General features: G+C 43.2%; 3 long non-coding RNA genes across 4 annotated transcripts; all 3 read right to left on the bottom strand.

The window, feature by feature from the left end:
* Window positions 1–4,448: 4,448 nt before the first annotated feature.
* LOC141022396 (uncharacterized) lies at window positions 4,449–6,661 on the bottom strand. Of its 2 annotated transcripts, none has more exons than XR_012183694.1 (2): window positions 6,401–6,661; window positions 4,449–6,298 (listed from the first exon to the last, which is right to left on the bottom strand). It is a non-coding gene; the product is annotated as an uncharacterized lncRNA (long non-coding RNA). The 2 variants fall into 2 exon arrangements; XR_012183692.1 differs by having other exon boundaries at window positions 6,070–6,303; window positions 6,401–6,643.
* Window positions 6,662–7,150: 489 nt separating this feature from the next.
* On the bottom strand, window positions 7,151–8,548 carry LOC141022393 (uncharacterized). Its single transcript, XR_012183687.1, has 3 exons — window positions 8,276–8,548; window positions 7,984–8,038; window positions 7,151–7,517 (listed from the first exon to the last, which is right to left on the bottom strand). It is a non-coding gene; the product is annotated as an uncharacterized lncRNA (long non-coding RNA).
* Window positions 8,549–9,286: 738 nt separating this feature from the next.
* On the bottom strand, window positions 9,287–9,964 carry LOC109744155 (uncharacterized). Its single transcript, XR_005754867.3, has 3 exons — window positions 9,634–9,964; window positions 9,482–9,547; window positions 9,287–9,400 (listed from the first exon to the last, which is right to left on the bottom strand). It is a non-coding gene; the product is annotated as an uncharacterized lncRNA (long non-coding RNA).
* Between the last annotated feature and the right edge of the window lie 5,692 nt (window positions 9,965–15,656).

Genomic DNA, 15,656 nt, shown 5'->3' with positions numbered 1-15,656 from the left:
AGGGGGGCTCCCCAGCCCACTAAGGGCTGGTTCCCTTCCACTTTCAGCCCAAGGGGCCCTCCGGGATAGGTGGCCCCACCCGGTGGACCCCCGGGACCCTTCCGGTGGTCCCGGTACAATACCGGTAACCCCCGAAACTTTCCCGGTGACAGAAACTGGACTTCCTATATATAATTCTTCACCTCCGGACCATTCCGGAACCTCTCGTGACGTCCGGGATCTCATCCGGGACTCCGAACAACTTTCGGGTTTCCGCATACATATATCTCTACAACCCTAGCGTCACCGAACCTTAAGTGTGTAGACCCTACGGGTTCGGGAGACATGCAGACATGACCGAGACGCCTCTCCGGTCAATAACCAACAGCGGGATCTGGATACCCATGTTGGCTCCCACATGTTCCACGATGATCTCATCGGATGAACCACGGTGTCGAGGATTCAATCAATCCGTATGCAATTCCCTTTGTCAATCGGTATGTTACTTGCCCGAGATTCGATCGTCGGTATCCCAATACCTTGTTCAATCTCGTTACCGGCAAGTCTCTTTACTCGTACCGCAATGCATGATCCCGTGACTAACGCCTTAGTCACATTGAGCTCATTATGATGATGCATTACCGAGTGGGCCCAGAGATACCTCTCCGTCACACGGAGTGACAAATCCCAGTCTCGATCCGTGCCAACCCAACAGACACTTTCGGAGATACCCGTAGTGCACCTTTATAGTCACCCAGTTACGTTGTGACGTTTGGCACACCCAAAGCACTCCTACGGTATCCGGGAGTTGCACGATCTCATGGTCTAAGGAAAAGATACTTGACATTGGAAAAGCTCTAGCAAACGAAACTACACGATCTTTTATGCTATGCTTAGGATTGGGTCTTGTCCATCACATCATTCTCCTAATGATGTGATCCCGTTATCAATGACATCCAATGTCCATAGTCAGGAAACCATGACTAGAGGCTTACTAGGGACATGTTGTGGTCTATGTATTCACACATGTATTACGATTTCCGGATAATACAATTATAGCATGAACAATAGACTATTATCATGAACAAAGAAATATAATAATAACCATTTATTATTGCCTCTAGGGCATATTTCCAACAAGATGGCCTAGTCATGTGGTGACATGAAGGGCAGTAAGGTGGTACTGTTGTAGCATGCCAGCCTTACGTCATCCGTTAAATTCCGACGTTAACGTGGACGGAGTCACGTTATCGTTCTTCCCCCTTCCGTGCTACCACATGTTTTCTGCCAGAATGCGGTTTAGTAAGTTGGTAACCTCTTTCCGTGTACACACCAAACAGAGGGGCCGGGATGATGGTTCCATGGCCCTGGATTAAAGCCAGTCATCCGGTCAGGGGGCATGGGTGTTTCCGGTTGGGACCGAGAGGGGGGCACCCCTTAGAGCGCGCGTATAGAAATTTTGATCCCATGCTACGCGAGGTTGTAGCCTCCCCGTCTCAAGGTTTTTCTTGAACGTTGCCGAGGGTGATTCCTGGCTTCAGAATGTTGAATGAGTGTGTACTGGTTAGACGTGTTTCTTCCAAAACACCGTAGACGAAACTAGTCCCCGTGACTACTGAAATCCGTTGGCTGTGGTTAAAGTACAAACTCTGCAGAGTCAAATCCTTTCGAGTCATCGTATCCATGGTCAAGTATCGTGATCAGTGTATCCATATCTATGTCAAGTCCTCGTGGTTTGTTCTTCTTTCCGGTAAGTGAGCATGAGTAGTAGACTTAGCTGAACGTTACTCCTGTGGATGGACTAACCCTGTTGTTTATCTCATGCCCGATTATTCTCTGGATATGATTTAAATTCTTGAGCTAATAAGATGTTAAGTTATGAAGCCCTTTATGTGATGTCGCTCAGACGTCCGACTGTGGCATGTTTTCTTTTATTCCCAATATAAGCCCTTTATGTGATGTCGCTCAGACGTCCGACTGTGGCATATTAATTATTTACTTTTGATATAAGCCCTTTATGTGATGTCGCTCAGACGTCCGACTGTGGCATATTGATTATTTACTTTTGATATAAGCCCTTTATGTGATGTCGCTCAGACGTCCGACTGCGGCATGCACTATCTTTTATTTCCTTTTATAAGCCCTTTATGTGGTGTCGCCCTGACGCCCGACTGCGGCATTATTATTCTTGCAGTTTCCTCTCGAGGAGTCATTCAGACCCTCGTTTGGCACCCAGTATTTATTTTGGGATTTCGGGAGGACTACCGCCCGACTTCTCTGTTATTTTTCCCATGCATTATTATCTCTATGTCTGAACGCACTTGTTAATCTGTTCATTTGCTTCATGTTTACATTTGTTATATCTTATGTCCGAACTGTCTTGCGAGTACTTTCATAGTACTCACCTGGCTTGTTGATTTGGCCAGATGTTGACGAAGGCGATCTCTTGGATGAAAAGTTTGATAGTGCGTCCGACGCCTAGAGGAGTCCCAGTCAGTCCTGTGCGATCCCGGATATTGGTCACTTGTATTATATACGCTTCCGCCACCCGCAATAAGTCTCCTCGAGCCTCACTCCGACGCTCGAAGAGCTGTAGTTTTCAGGAGGCATATCACCCACTTCGCGGTGATATTTCCACCACCGTTGTTATCGTGAGTTAGTAGTCATGCCACCCTATCCGCCGTTATGTTTTATCGGCGTTCATGTAATAAATTGTTGAGCAGTCTCCGCTCAACCTTGTATTATATTCAGTACTCCTGGTATTTTTTTCTTGTGTGACCAAAATATTGTCTACCGGTGAGAAGGAATTCTTCTTTACTGGTCCGTAAAAGGGATTGGTCTCTCAATAAATATTTTATTAAAAAACCGGTCGTGACATACGCGTCCGGGGCCATTGTCACGACAATGAACCTCTCGCATGTTGCCCTGCACACAAAATCCCAGCCAGACCTAGCTGCCGGCATGTTGCCCTACGCCAAGTTGGTACGGTCGCGACAAGCTGGGAGATGCATTTTCCCGGGTCTTTAGCACGCCTCAAAATCTCCTTCCCCTTCCTTCTAATGGTGCACCACTCCTCTGAGGAGAGGCCATCAACGATGACGCGGGCCTCTCAGAGAGGCCAACAATCCCTCCCGACCGCCGCCTCCTAAATCCAGGCGCTCACCAGCAACCTCCGGCGAAACGCCTGCAGTCGTCAGCGATCCTCCTCTCTCGTCTTTATAATTAACCTTTTGTATGAGTGACTATAAGTCTTTATCTTTTACCTAATAATAAAGCAGCTATCGCTTCTTCCTCCCAAAAATTTCGTCCGTTGCGTAAAAGTTTCGTCCGTCCGTCGTTAGCAAATTTTCGTACGGTGTCGATTTCTGTCCTTCCACGTGAGACTTATCGATCATATGGGCCTTAGCCCACTCACGAGGTGGCCCAGGCAAAAAAAAAACAATTATACGTGCAGTTTGCGGATTCAAAACATAGCGCTCTTATTAAATTCTAGGGGACACGTCCAACTGACCAAGGTACACATTATGAACCCCTAAAAAAAAGGTACAGGTTATGTAAAGATTTTAGGTGCGTTTCCTTCTTATATTGTCCCACCTCGCCTTCTTACACAAAATCTGATTGATTTATATACACTTGCCAGTTCATGTCAATAAGCCGCCTAAAAATCGGGAAGGATTGGGTCCGTATCTCAAGAAAAATTATGGAATCAATGGAATTGATGAGAGAGAGACAAAGCGAATTAAGGAGTTAAGACGCGCATGTGCACGCATGCACACATGATTAACTGGAGAGAGATTAAGGAGGAAATAAATCGGTGTGCTATGCATGCACGCAGGATTAACGTGAGGGTGATTAACTAGGAGAATTAACTCTTGACATTGTGTGAGGGCATATGCCATGCACCGTAAAACGGATGAAGCAGCCCCGATTTGGAAGGAGGAGATGATTTGTGGGGCCGAATTAAAAATTCCAGAGATTGTTCATCATTCATGCATGTAAATTATGGACATTAAAAAAATGTATGGCTGACATGCACTTTTGATTATTCCTTTTGGTAACTAATTTGAGATAAAGACTTCAGGTTGCTTCCTCTATCTCGGTAGTGCCCCATCTAATTGCACTAGTAGAACGCCCGTACATTGCTACAGACTATAATACATATACTATATTTGATTGAGTCGACAACAATCGTCATGTAAACCTTCCCTCTCTATATATATATCTCCATCTCTCCCTTCCTCCACTCATCCTTTCTCCTACTCTCTAGGGGACAGGCATGGATGTCGAGCGCATCGCATGGGCAGGGTTAGGAGATACAAGAGGAATAGGGGACCCCCTCATGAAGATTTTCCCCTAAATTTTGTTTAAGTCAACATCACCCTCTATTTTTTATTTCAACCCATATATCTAAGTTGTCAGCATGATGGAGAGTGATGCTCCACCATAGGGTGCTCGGGACACCATGTCAGTATAAAAATCATTGGGATGACTTTATTTTTGTATCATACATAGTATCTCATTTTAACTTCTGTCAAGAGTAGGGCACAAGCACACTCCAAACACTACAAGTAATGGTGACTGGAATAGGCAAATAGCGAGAATACTCATATAAATTAGTCATCTTAGACTGAGTACAATCTCTTCAGGCTTCCCGCCCAACAACTCACAAGCTTCCAAGAATATTGTTGGATTTGAGTTTTTTGCTGCAATCTGCTAGCAGAGAAAGCAGAGAACTGAATTTATGGTGAATATTAATAGAAAACCGAAGGTAGAACCTGCATACAAAGGACATTAGATACATGGTGAAGGTTCACCTAACATGCTTAGTTTAGGCTACTCCTCTATAAATCTGTAGCCACCTCAGCAGATACAACGACTACATTAAACAAGTGATCTCATTTCAGGGCCTCTAAAAGTGTCCGGAGATGGGTTCTTAAGTTGGACAATACAATTGTTCTTACACCAGCCCTCCGCAATGCTTCAAAAACATATTTAGCATTATGGTAAATGAGCTTCCATCGAACAGATGCTCAATAAATCTGGTTCAGTTAGCAAATGAGATGATTCAGCCTTATAATGTAAATATTTAGCACTCTACTATTTCTAACTACATTGTTTTTTGCATAATGGAGCAGTTGAATGATCATAGCTTGTGTCTGACAGTCTAACACTATGAACCACCTTACCAATTTAGAATCAATCAGCAAAAAATTGTAGCGACCAAGATAGATGCTTTGAAGGCATGTTGCTTCAACACTACATTAATGTTGTACTCGTTCAACCTTGAGCTATCACTCTTACATTAATATTTCCCTACATGAACCTTATAGAGTATAGAAAGTATGTAAATCACGATCAAATTCACCTCATGGAGACATTATTCCGTACTCACAAAACAACATTTGCTCACTTTGCTAAGTAGGTCCATGATGTATATTCTGCCGCCCATTTGTCCAACAAACCAACATTTTAAACACCCTTTCCACAATATAACCTTTCTTCTTCTTGAGATATTACTTCAAGTGTGTCTTAGTGCTTTATAGCATGGAAGTTGTCATGCAGACAATCATTTTAACAAGGCCACAGTGAGTGTGCAACTAACACAATTATGGTAAGCACTGTGCAAATTATCTCTAATAAAAATAAGAGTGAACTTCTACATGCACTTGCATGTGACTCGGCCTCCTATTAAAACGACTTTTCACATGGCTTATGATCTCTGCTATTATAAAGTTAGAAACGCGGCCGACATACTAAATTTGCAAAGTTATGTACAACTGATTTGTCTAATTTTCTTAGGTTAACATTCTTCAAAAGATACAAGAAAATTAGACAACCATCAAGAACTGCAATCGAGTTACGATATTACAAAGACACAAATTTTCAAAGTCTATATCATGAACTATTTTCGCATTTATCAACACATCAAGACACAAACCTTTTGTACTTTAAATAAGCAGATATGAAGGTAAACTAAAATCGTGAATTTACGGTGGATAGCCTGTCTGCAGAGTGCAGATAATTGAGAGGAGGCAACATGGCCGCATGAACGTAAGCTGTAAGCTGCTACTTGAAAAGCAGAGCAAGACGTTTGGCTTCAACTTGCTGAAGGTGACCTTTTCCTCTGGTTAAGAGGTGGCCACCAACAACTCGATTTCACTAATATTTTCAGAAGCAATGAGTTAAGCAATTTTAACACTATAAAATAAGCAAAAGTAAAAACTGGAGAGCTAGGTATGTACAAAGGCGATCGACTGGCGGGACCTTCTCCAAGTGTGCATCTTCCATCCTATGCAAGGTGATAATCGGTAAGTAGCCTCTGCCCTAGGGGTGTCAAATCCCTTTGTTAACAATGGAATTTCTATATATAAAAAGAAAGATACATGAGATGAAGACAATAGAATACAGGGAGGTACCATACGTAAGTCTTTACTGTCATTCTTCTTCATGTAATGGAGGGAACTTCACAATCCATCATGTACTTCTTAGCACCCTCACATTCAGAGTCATCACCAACAAATCAATATCCTGCAGAAACATCGGAAGTAGAAGTGCCAGCATGTAAAGAAACTTTGATCTATTGATTCAAACACATACTGGTGCTCTTGGAAGTACATAACTATCTGTATGTCTTGAAGTCTCACATTCTGCATACCCAGCATTCAGAAACACAACAATAAATCATGTATCGCCTTCTTGGAACCATTACATGTCAGGTTTTCCTTACGACAAGCTTTATAACACGGCTTTGTGTTTGAGCTAGTTACAACCAGATTTCTAGTGTGTGATAAGCTATTAATTCCAAGATTTTTCCAAACACACTGACGAAAAAACATTGTGAGACGGGCTTGAAACTTCTAGCATGATAAGCCATTACTCCCAGGTTTTATCTAAAAGTTTCGCTAACCGAAAATTTACCCGCTGAAAATTGGTACTTCATGTGGAGCACGGGTGGAAACTGAAGAAATATCTAAAACTGAAGAAACCGGGTTTCAAATTTCTCCAGGAAAAAATGCACACCAATAAATAACTGAAGCTAAATTGTAAAATGTTGGCAGCAAATGTAGAACTCTGATATTCTAAACTTCATATGACAATAAGAAGAATAAGCCAGGATGAATGAACAAAAATAATTGGACAAAATCATCTTCATTATTGTGCAAAGGAGAGATAGAAGATAGAAATCATTTAATCAAAATTTGGTCGTGAACAACCACTGCACAAATTTCAATATTATAAATTACAATAGTTTATTTTGCATATAGCAAGATGGCAACATTCTAGGAACAGAGATGTGTCCGAGTTCATCTAAAATCCAGTTGTCCCACGATGAAACTACAAAAAAAAATCAAGGTTTCAGCAGCAACATTACTAAAAAAAATTAAAAATCTACAGCCAACGGTCGTGTCTAGCGGCATTAAGTTTTTTTTTAGTAAAATCATTGAATGCTTCCAGCGGAAAGCCCAAACTTTTGAATGAGACTTTAGCCCTTTTGGAATTGTTTGGAAAACAAATCCCATAGCCCAGCCTCGGCCCACCTGCAAAAGTCAATGCCGAAACTGCCTGTTGTTAACAGATAAAGAATATTCTTATCAGATTATCCATTTGACTGTATCCAAAACATGCACTAATACTGCCTTCGATGGTTTAGCTGCTATACTACTGGGAGGAGCCTTTTGTGGTGGTAGTAGTACTGACTGTAAAAAGAGCACAAGACTTGCTTGTGGCTAATAAAGAGTAATGAAGAATTGAGGATCCAACGTGCATATAGCCAAGGATCAGTTTTCTTTCGAACATCAAATATGGAAAATTTCTGAGAAGATTCGCTATCTGTTAACTGCAGCTAAGAGCATAGCAGAGGGCTTAATTTGCATTTTTTTTACAATACTGACGAGTCCTACATATTTATGGTGCCCAAGAGAAAAAATAAGTGTCTAGAAATCCAAAGACTAACCACAACAGGGAAATAAACATGTAGGTGTAGGTAATTATATACATATATACCTTTGGGTATTCCCATGACCATCATTCCGTGCCCCAAATCTAGAATCAGGCCAATCTGGATATCATAATTGAGTTGTCATCAGATTTTTCACTGAATGAGCAAGGAGTCTTTTCTAAAGGTAAAAAAGCAACGATGAATCATAATAACAAATTGGTAGACAGATATGGCCAGGTGGTCAAATTTCGAACTGCAACCAAGAGCACCCCTATCTGACTCAGCCCAACTATCATCACATACGTGACCACTTCGTAGTAAATCCATCAAAACTAAACTGGGTATTGTTTGGATTACCTAACAATGACCATCCATGATTATGCAACCTTGCATAGCCTAGATAAATGATGAAACCAGTTGAAGATCCTCTGCATGCATATAAACTGTAGAAGAAAAGTTTTGGTAAAAAAATCATAACAAACTACCTTTTAGAATGTTGCAAGTGTACTGGTGCCCAGTCACAGTATATATGCAATTATGCACGAGACTATGATTCTGCCACAAGGATCAAATAGACAACAATTTGGAGCATGGTGTTGTGTGACATCTCACAAAGTGAATGAATGAATTTTCGATTGTTACAGAAAATTTCATATATAGATTTTCAATGTAAAACGAACTTTAGGCCTATGTTATTTGTACATACAGAATGTCTTTCTTGGTTCCCAAAGAGCTTCAGTAACCATCCTAAGTAAGCAATCGAACATACCTTGAATCACTTTACCAAAAATATTGCAGACGGAAGTAAGTCCAGCCCATTTCTTATCAACTGCAGAAAGATTCCACAGGCAAAACTTGCAAAAAAACGGTCACCCTCATATCTACTGTTTCATATCAAGAATCTCCTCAAACATGTCATCAGACAAACCATTTTTGGTTCAGTTTGAAGGTACATGGCCAAAATGAAGACTATTGTGTTATAAAAGGAAACAAATACATCATAGAAATGACATAGGAACACTATGCATGCTGAACAATGATATGGGTCTAGCATATGGAGTTAGCAGTTTCCCTAAAACAACAACTTTCTGAATATTATTGTCTCGACATTACGCCCACAAAAGGAAAGAGAAACCTGATGTAAACAAAATATTACAGTGGACAAACACAGAGTTTTTCAGAAAAGGAACACTTACCAGGAAACTTCCAGTCCTTGAAGAAAGGATAACCTTCCTACAAATACACCATCCAATGCAGGTTCATACAGTTTTCACTGTGCACAAATGATGCAACATGCAGATTCAAGCCAATGCGTCAAAATGTCCAGTGAGAAGTTCATTGAAATTTTGAAATGCAATCATTTTTAATCAACAAGTTGGTACACATGTTGTCATAATGCCTTCAATACTTCAGTGGAGAACCAAAAAATTACGTGCATCCGAGGTCCCTCAGCTTGTGGTCCACTGAGATCTCTTTGGGGAGCTGCGATTAAGCACCTCCATCAGGAATAAAATTGAGAAAAAACGAGAGGTGGGCGGAGAAAGGGGGTTGAGAGATTCACACATTGTCGGTGCTCTTCTCAAGGAGGCCGGAGAGGATCGCCCGGGTCTGCGCGTCCTGCCATATGGCCTGCAGACCAATCAATGGGAGATCAGAGGTGTTGAGCAGAGGAGAGATCTGGGAAGGAGAGGGAGGGAGAGAGGGCTTGAGCGTACCGGTTGGCGACGTACACCCAGGCGAGGAAGGCCGTGACTTGGGGGACCCTGCCGGCAGGGGCGGTGGTGAAGGAGAGGCCGGCGTCGGAGGCGACGACGCGGGCGGAGTCATTCGATCCTCCCTGGCGTTGGATGCGAGGCGCACGCGGAGTGCCGAGGACTCGCCGACGTCGGTCAGGGCGTGGGGCACAGAGGAGTCGCAGAGAAGAAGAGGACGGCGGCGCGAGGACGGCGGCGCGAGGACGTCGGGAGGATCGCGAGGAGGGCAGGCAATGGGAGGAGGGATCTGGAGGCCTCCCCTCGAGGGCAGTCTCGCTCGTGCGTGCGAGTCCTGGTTTTTTTCGTAGGTTTTTTTTCATAGGTTTTTTCAGGACGAAAATAAACCAGAGGAGGTGGGACGAAATTTAACCGACGGAGACTACCAACTGCTCCATTAGGAGTAGAGATTGTCATTTTCTTTGAAATATATTCACAGAATAATTACTCACACGAGTAATCTGTATAACTTGAGGTCTATTAGGAGTAAGTATATCTCTCACCGCATCCTTGGAGCCAATATATGTAACTGTTTCAATTCGGATGGATTTGGAGTTAGTAGTGCAATAGATAAACACTCAAATACAACACAAGTTATCAAATTTATTTTATACCCGTTGCGACGCACGTGCTCTTTTGCTGATAAATGGAACCAAACAACAAGTTTATTTGTTCGAGGCGGCCTCTAAAGCTAGAAGGAAGCTAAGCTTGTACACATTGACGCCAAGGCTTACACTGTATAGAGCATGCCTTTATAGGCTGTGATAACACCTTATGGTTTTAGTATCTTAAATTTGCTGTCAGATGGGGATATCTTATGATTTAGATAGGAGGGAGAAGGTGTGGGAAATCATTTGTGAAATTTTAAATGAATTCTCATCCATTGCCATCGAGCTTCATCACGTAGGACCTTTGTTATTTGATTCAAAATTATCCCACAATAATTATCTCTATCATATATTCCACACCATCAGAAAAAGCAATTACAAACAAATGTAGAAATGGTGCAAAAATCAAATAAAGATGATATAAGGATGGCGTCCACCATCATTATAAGTCCACAGAATTACAAGACAGACAGTATAGAGAGGAGCTCATGAAGTGGCATTCTAGAGTAAGCAAGCTCATTACTTTAGGATTTTTTTTTTGACAGAAAGACTGTAAGGGAACCCCTACAGTATAATTGGTGCAACAAATCCAAATTGCAAGTACCATGTCTTGAACCTGAGTGGGTAGGAAGGCATCAGCCCCTTCCCACCACTAGGCTATGCCTTAGTCTGCCATTACCTTAGGATTGACCACTTTTATTGTGAATAAGTGAATAATGTGACTATCATTGGCGATATGGTGAAGAGGACACACAACATTATGGATGTGTCGCCACTAGGGACGTGAAAAGATTTGTTTATCGCGTTGCAACGCACGGGCACATTTCCTAGTAATGACTATACATGATATATTAAGCATGCTCTTATACCAATCGTCCGACGTCATGATGGAGCAGGGAGGTTTTGTCGTTCAGGAGTATGCAGGCGGTTGTCTACGCAAGTAACAGCTGGAAGATGGAGTATCTTGTGTTGGGTCTGTGGTCGAAGGCGGGCAGTTCTGGTTTCCTTCTCCGACGTCGTCGTCATGCGAGGGTGTCAGTTCTGAAGTTTGATGGCGTGTCCGGGTACATGTTGCCCCGGTCTGATTCTTTCAACGGCTATGGTTTTGCTTTTGGCAAACTACTTTGGAGGTCCGTAAAGCTGCTGATCAGCGATGGAGCCGCGTCGAGCTTGGGCGAAGAGGTGATTTGTCTTTTTACCATTTGGTGGCTGCTTCGATGGTGTCGAAGGAAAGGGACAGGCTTCGGTGGAATGGATAATGTCATGTGTGACCTCGGTGAGCTACTCAGTAAAATTCAATGGAACCCTTCTTGATTCGTTCTCCCCGTCCAGAGGCCTTCGCCAAGGTGATCCACTATCTCCTTTTCTGTTCTTATTTGTCGCTGATGGCCTTTCTGCTCTCCTGCATCGTGAAGCAATCTAGGCCACTATCACACCGCTCAAAGTATGCCGTCGAGCTCCGGGGATCTCCCACCTGCTATTTGCTGACGACACCTTGATGTTCTTCAAGGCTGAAAGTGAACAGGCAAAAAGGGTAAAACATGTTCTAGAGGTTTATGCTAAAGGTACTGGCCAAGTGATCAATCCTCACAAATGTTCCATGTTGTTCAGTCCTGCTTGTCCAAAAACAGTCCAGCAAAGCATTAAGGGTATACTCCAAGTTACTCAAATGACATTTGAAGCGAAATATCTTGGCCTCCCGACGCCGGAGGGAAGAATGAGCAAAGGGAAACTCAAAAGTTTGCAAGAGAGTTTAGCAAAGAGCTTGATGGAGTGGGGCGATAATCATATGTCCATGGGTGGTAAGGAAATAAAAATTAAAGCAGTTGCCCAAGCTCTCCCAGTTTATATCATGAGTGTGTTCAAGGTACCAGCTGGCCTCTGTGAAGAACTTACGAGGATGATTCGCCGCTACTGGTGGGGTGCAGAAAAAGGCAAGCAAAAAACTCATTGGGTAAGTTGGGACAGTATGCTGTGACCCAAGGGAAGAGGGGGAATGGGATTTAAAGATCTAAGGTTGTTCAATCAAGCCTTGCTAGCACGTCAAGCATGGCGTTTAATACAATTCCCAGAGAGCCTATGTGCACAGGTCCTACGGGCCAAGTACTATCCGTCCGGCTCCATCACGGATACAGTCTTCACAGGTAATGGATCGTCGACGTGGTGTGCCATTGAATATGGGCTCGAGCTAGTTAAGTAGGGATGTATTTGGCGTGTTGGCAACGGAGCAGAGATACGCATCTGGCGAGATCCTTGGATCCCAAGGGGCCCTTCGTTTAGGTCGATCACACCAAAACGTCGATGCAGATTAAAATGGGTGGCAGATCTCCTCAATGTTGATGGCTCTTGGAATAGAGCACTTGTCCGGCAACATTTTCTCCCAGCGGATGTCACGGAAATCCAGAAAATTAAACCCTCTCGCCACTTGGAAGCGGAATCTATTGCTTGACAACCGGATAAGCAAGGTCGGTTCTCGGTGAGGTCTGCTTACAATATGGCTCGCGATCTGATCATGGCTCAACAAGGAATTGGGGAGTCAAGTGCTAGAACAGATGGATCAAGACCTACGTGGAAGCTGCTATGGAAACTAGTATAATGCCCGTGCGTTGCCACGGGCTTTCTAATATTTTTGTTGGTTGCATATTGAAACATGATGCCCTTCGAATTTCACATGTGTAGAAAAGATTTCCAGTGACAGTCGACAAATATACTTGATGCAATGTATTTCCATTTTCCCACTTCACTTGCATCTCCATTATTTCTTTTTAGTTGCAATGTATTAAAAAATGTAATTTGGCAACATATACATGAAGAGCATAAAATCATAAACTTCCTCCGTTCTTAAATATAATTTTTTTTAGAGATTCCAATACGGACTATTTGCGGAGCATAATGAGTGAATCTACACTTTAAAATATGTCTATATACATCCGTATGTAGTTCGTATAGAAATATCTATATAGACTTATATTTAGAAACGGCGGGAGTACAAAATAACCCAACACACTCTTGTAACGAATAAATTATTATTATCTAGAATGTAAATATAATGATGATAAAATAATTGCATGTATCTTGATTATGAAAATAAAATAGATAAATATATGTGTCTGTGCTCGTTGGAATATCAGCCAACAGAGAATATAGGTTGTGAAATGCTATTTCAAGTGCGTTATTGAAGTCCCTTGAAAATCTCAGTAATTTCAATATCTCATAGCTTTATTCTCTACCAAATGTGATGTAGAGTGAGTCCAAAATATATACATGGTATGCATGTGTGGAGTGAGTCGCATCCTGCTTTGTAGCAACATAGGACATTCTCTAGATCACTTGTTTGGCTATTATCTTTAGAACAATTTTTGCTATTTCTAGAATATTTGACACTTCTCTCGTGGCATAATAACCACTCCTCTCAGTTCACAAGGGAGAAAGGAAAAGAAGCTAATCTGTTCTAGACAAATAAACAGCCTCCCTCAAAAAGGAAAAGCTACTCCACGCCTCTCACTACACATGCACAACACACATCCCTTATCCCCACCTCACAAGGCACAACTTCAGCAACTCACATGGCATAGTCGCCGCTTTCTCTCCCCGCCACTGCTCCTCTTGTCCCGCCATAGCGTCATCTGCCGGCTCCTCTCCCAGCCTTGGTGTCAGCCATCGCTTCCTCTCCCTGCCACTACGTAGACCACCACCCCCTCTCCTAGTCTGGTTGATTTGTACCCTTGATCCGCGATAGTTGCCGGCCTAATGCTATTGCCTACAGGTAGTGGCTGGTGGACCACGCCCGACCGAGGGAAGCAACAACGGCGCCGTAGGTAACAGGCATACACACAGTCGGTGGCCTTGGTGACCATGTGATGCTGCCCTTGAGCAGCCAGTGATGAGGCGATGGAGGATGTGCTACAAATCGGCATGTCATGCAGGCCCAACCCACATGGCATTGTGGCATACACCACATGGTACGTCCAGAACGCACACATGATGGTCACCGGGCTCGCGTGCTAGCGCGTCCCCCAGGTCACAAGCCGCCACCGAGATGGCCTCTTCCCTAATCCGCGCCCGCAAGTTGAGCCCGCGCTTGTGCCACACACGCCTCCTGCTGCGTCTGCCTCTCCGTCCACACCGGCATCTTCTTCTGCAGGTTCTTTTCGTGCAGCGGCATCCCGTCGTCTCCACCAGAGACAGCACCGAAACTTAGTCCCCCCCCCGGCCCCGGCGAGCGCGCTGGAGGCCACCAGCACCACGACAGTCGTAGCCTCGTAAGACTGCTTGCATGGTAGGGCTCGATGATTGCAATGGAAGATGGCTAATTGGAAGGCGGGGCGGCGGGGATGATGAAAGGGGATCAGCGGGAACTGCGGTGGATTGGATGAAGATTGATTTGTGAAATCCGCTGGGATTGTGTCGGTCAAGGCAAGGCAAGTTTCGATTCTGTTATGCTTTTGCAAGGAAAGAGTAGGATGGGGAGGGATCGGTTGTCATGTCATGGGAGTGAAATTTGAATGGAAACAAACAGACGGGTGCGGTTTGTTTGGAAAAAATCGGCGAGGAGATCCTTCCCTCGACGATGGAGCACTGCGGGGGAGGAAGCGAACGATACCAACGACAACGTATGAACGTACCATCACAACCACAGACTCCTCCAACAGTTTAGGCCATTTACTGAACCAATCTAACTCACAAACTTGTAGACAGAGACATCAAAGCACTTGTTGAATTCGCGACATCAATTGAACGCGTACGCATCAATTCTTAAAAGAAACTAATAGTTTAAAACTGTATACATTGCGAAAACTAATAACTACTACCTCCGTCTCTATTTACATGGTGCCCTCGGGTTTTGTGTTTGAGCATTGACCAATAATAGATGATTCACATGTCAGAAAATATATATACTGCTGGAAACTATTTTATAATAGAAATTCAATGGTATAATTTTTATGAACTAACCCACGATTAGTTGGTCAAAATTTGAACCCGTAAATATGTGGGGGCATGTAAACATAGGAAAAAAGGAGTAGATTTAATGGTGGAAAAAATTCATGCTTGCAAGTTACTTACTGTCCGTAACCTTCATTGAATCAGGTGAATCTATACTCCAAGCCAAACATAAAATGTTGCATAAAGTAGTGCCACACTAAATACAGCCATGCCATGGCTGAGAAATCAGCTGCACAAACACCAAACTGTTTTGGTAAATTATTCACTATTTCAAATCGTAGAAGGGGGAAACGCATGAAAGACAAACACCATAGATGACAAATAAAACCTGCAACGCTTTCGTTGCAGACCACCAAGTAGCACTTGAAACTAAAATTTGCACATACCGCAATCCACGTCCCAACAAATCTTGCTAGTCTAGTACACAAAAGCTCC

This window comes from Aegilops tauschii, chromosome 1, assembly GCF_002575655.3.
Source record: "Aegilops tauschii subsp. strangulata cultivar AL8/78 chromosome 1, Aet v6.0, whole genome shotgun sequence".
Taxonomy (NCBI): domain Eukaryota; kingdom Viridiplantae; phylum Streptophyta; class Magnoliopsida; order Poales; family Poaceae; genus Aegilops; species Aegilops tauschii.
The sequence above is the reverse complement of the archived record's forward strand: the minus strand, read 5'-3'. Positions and strand labels throughout refer to the sequence as shown.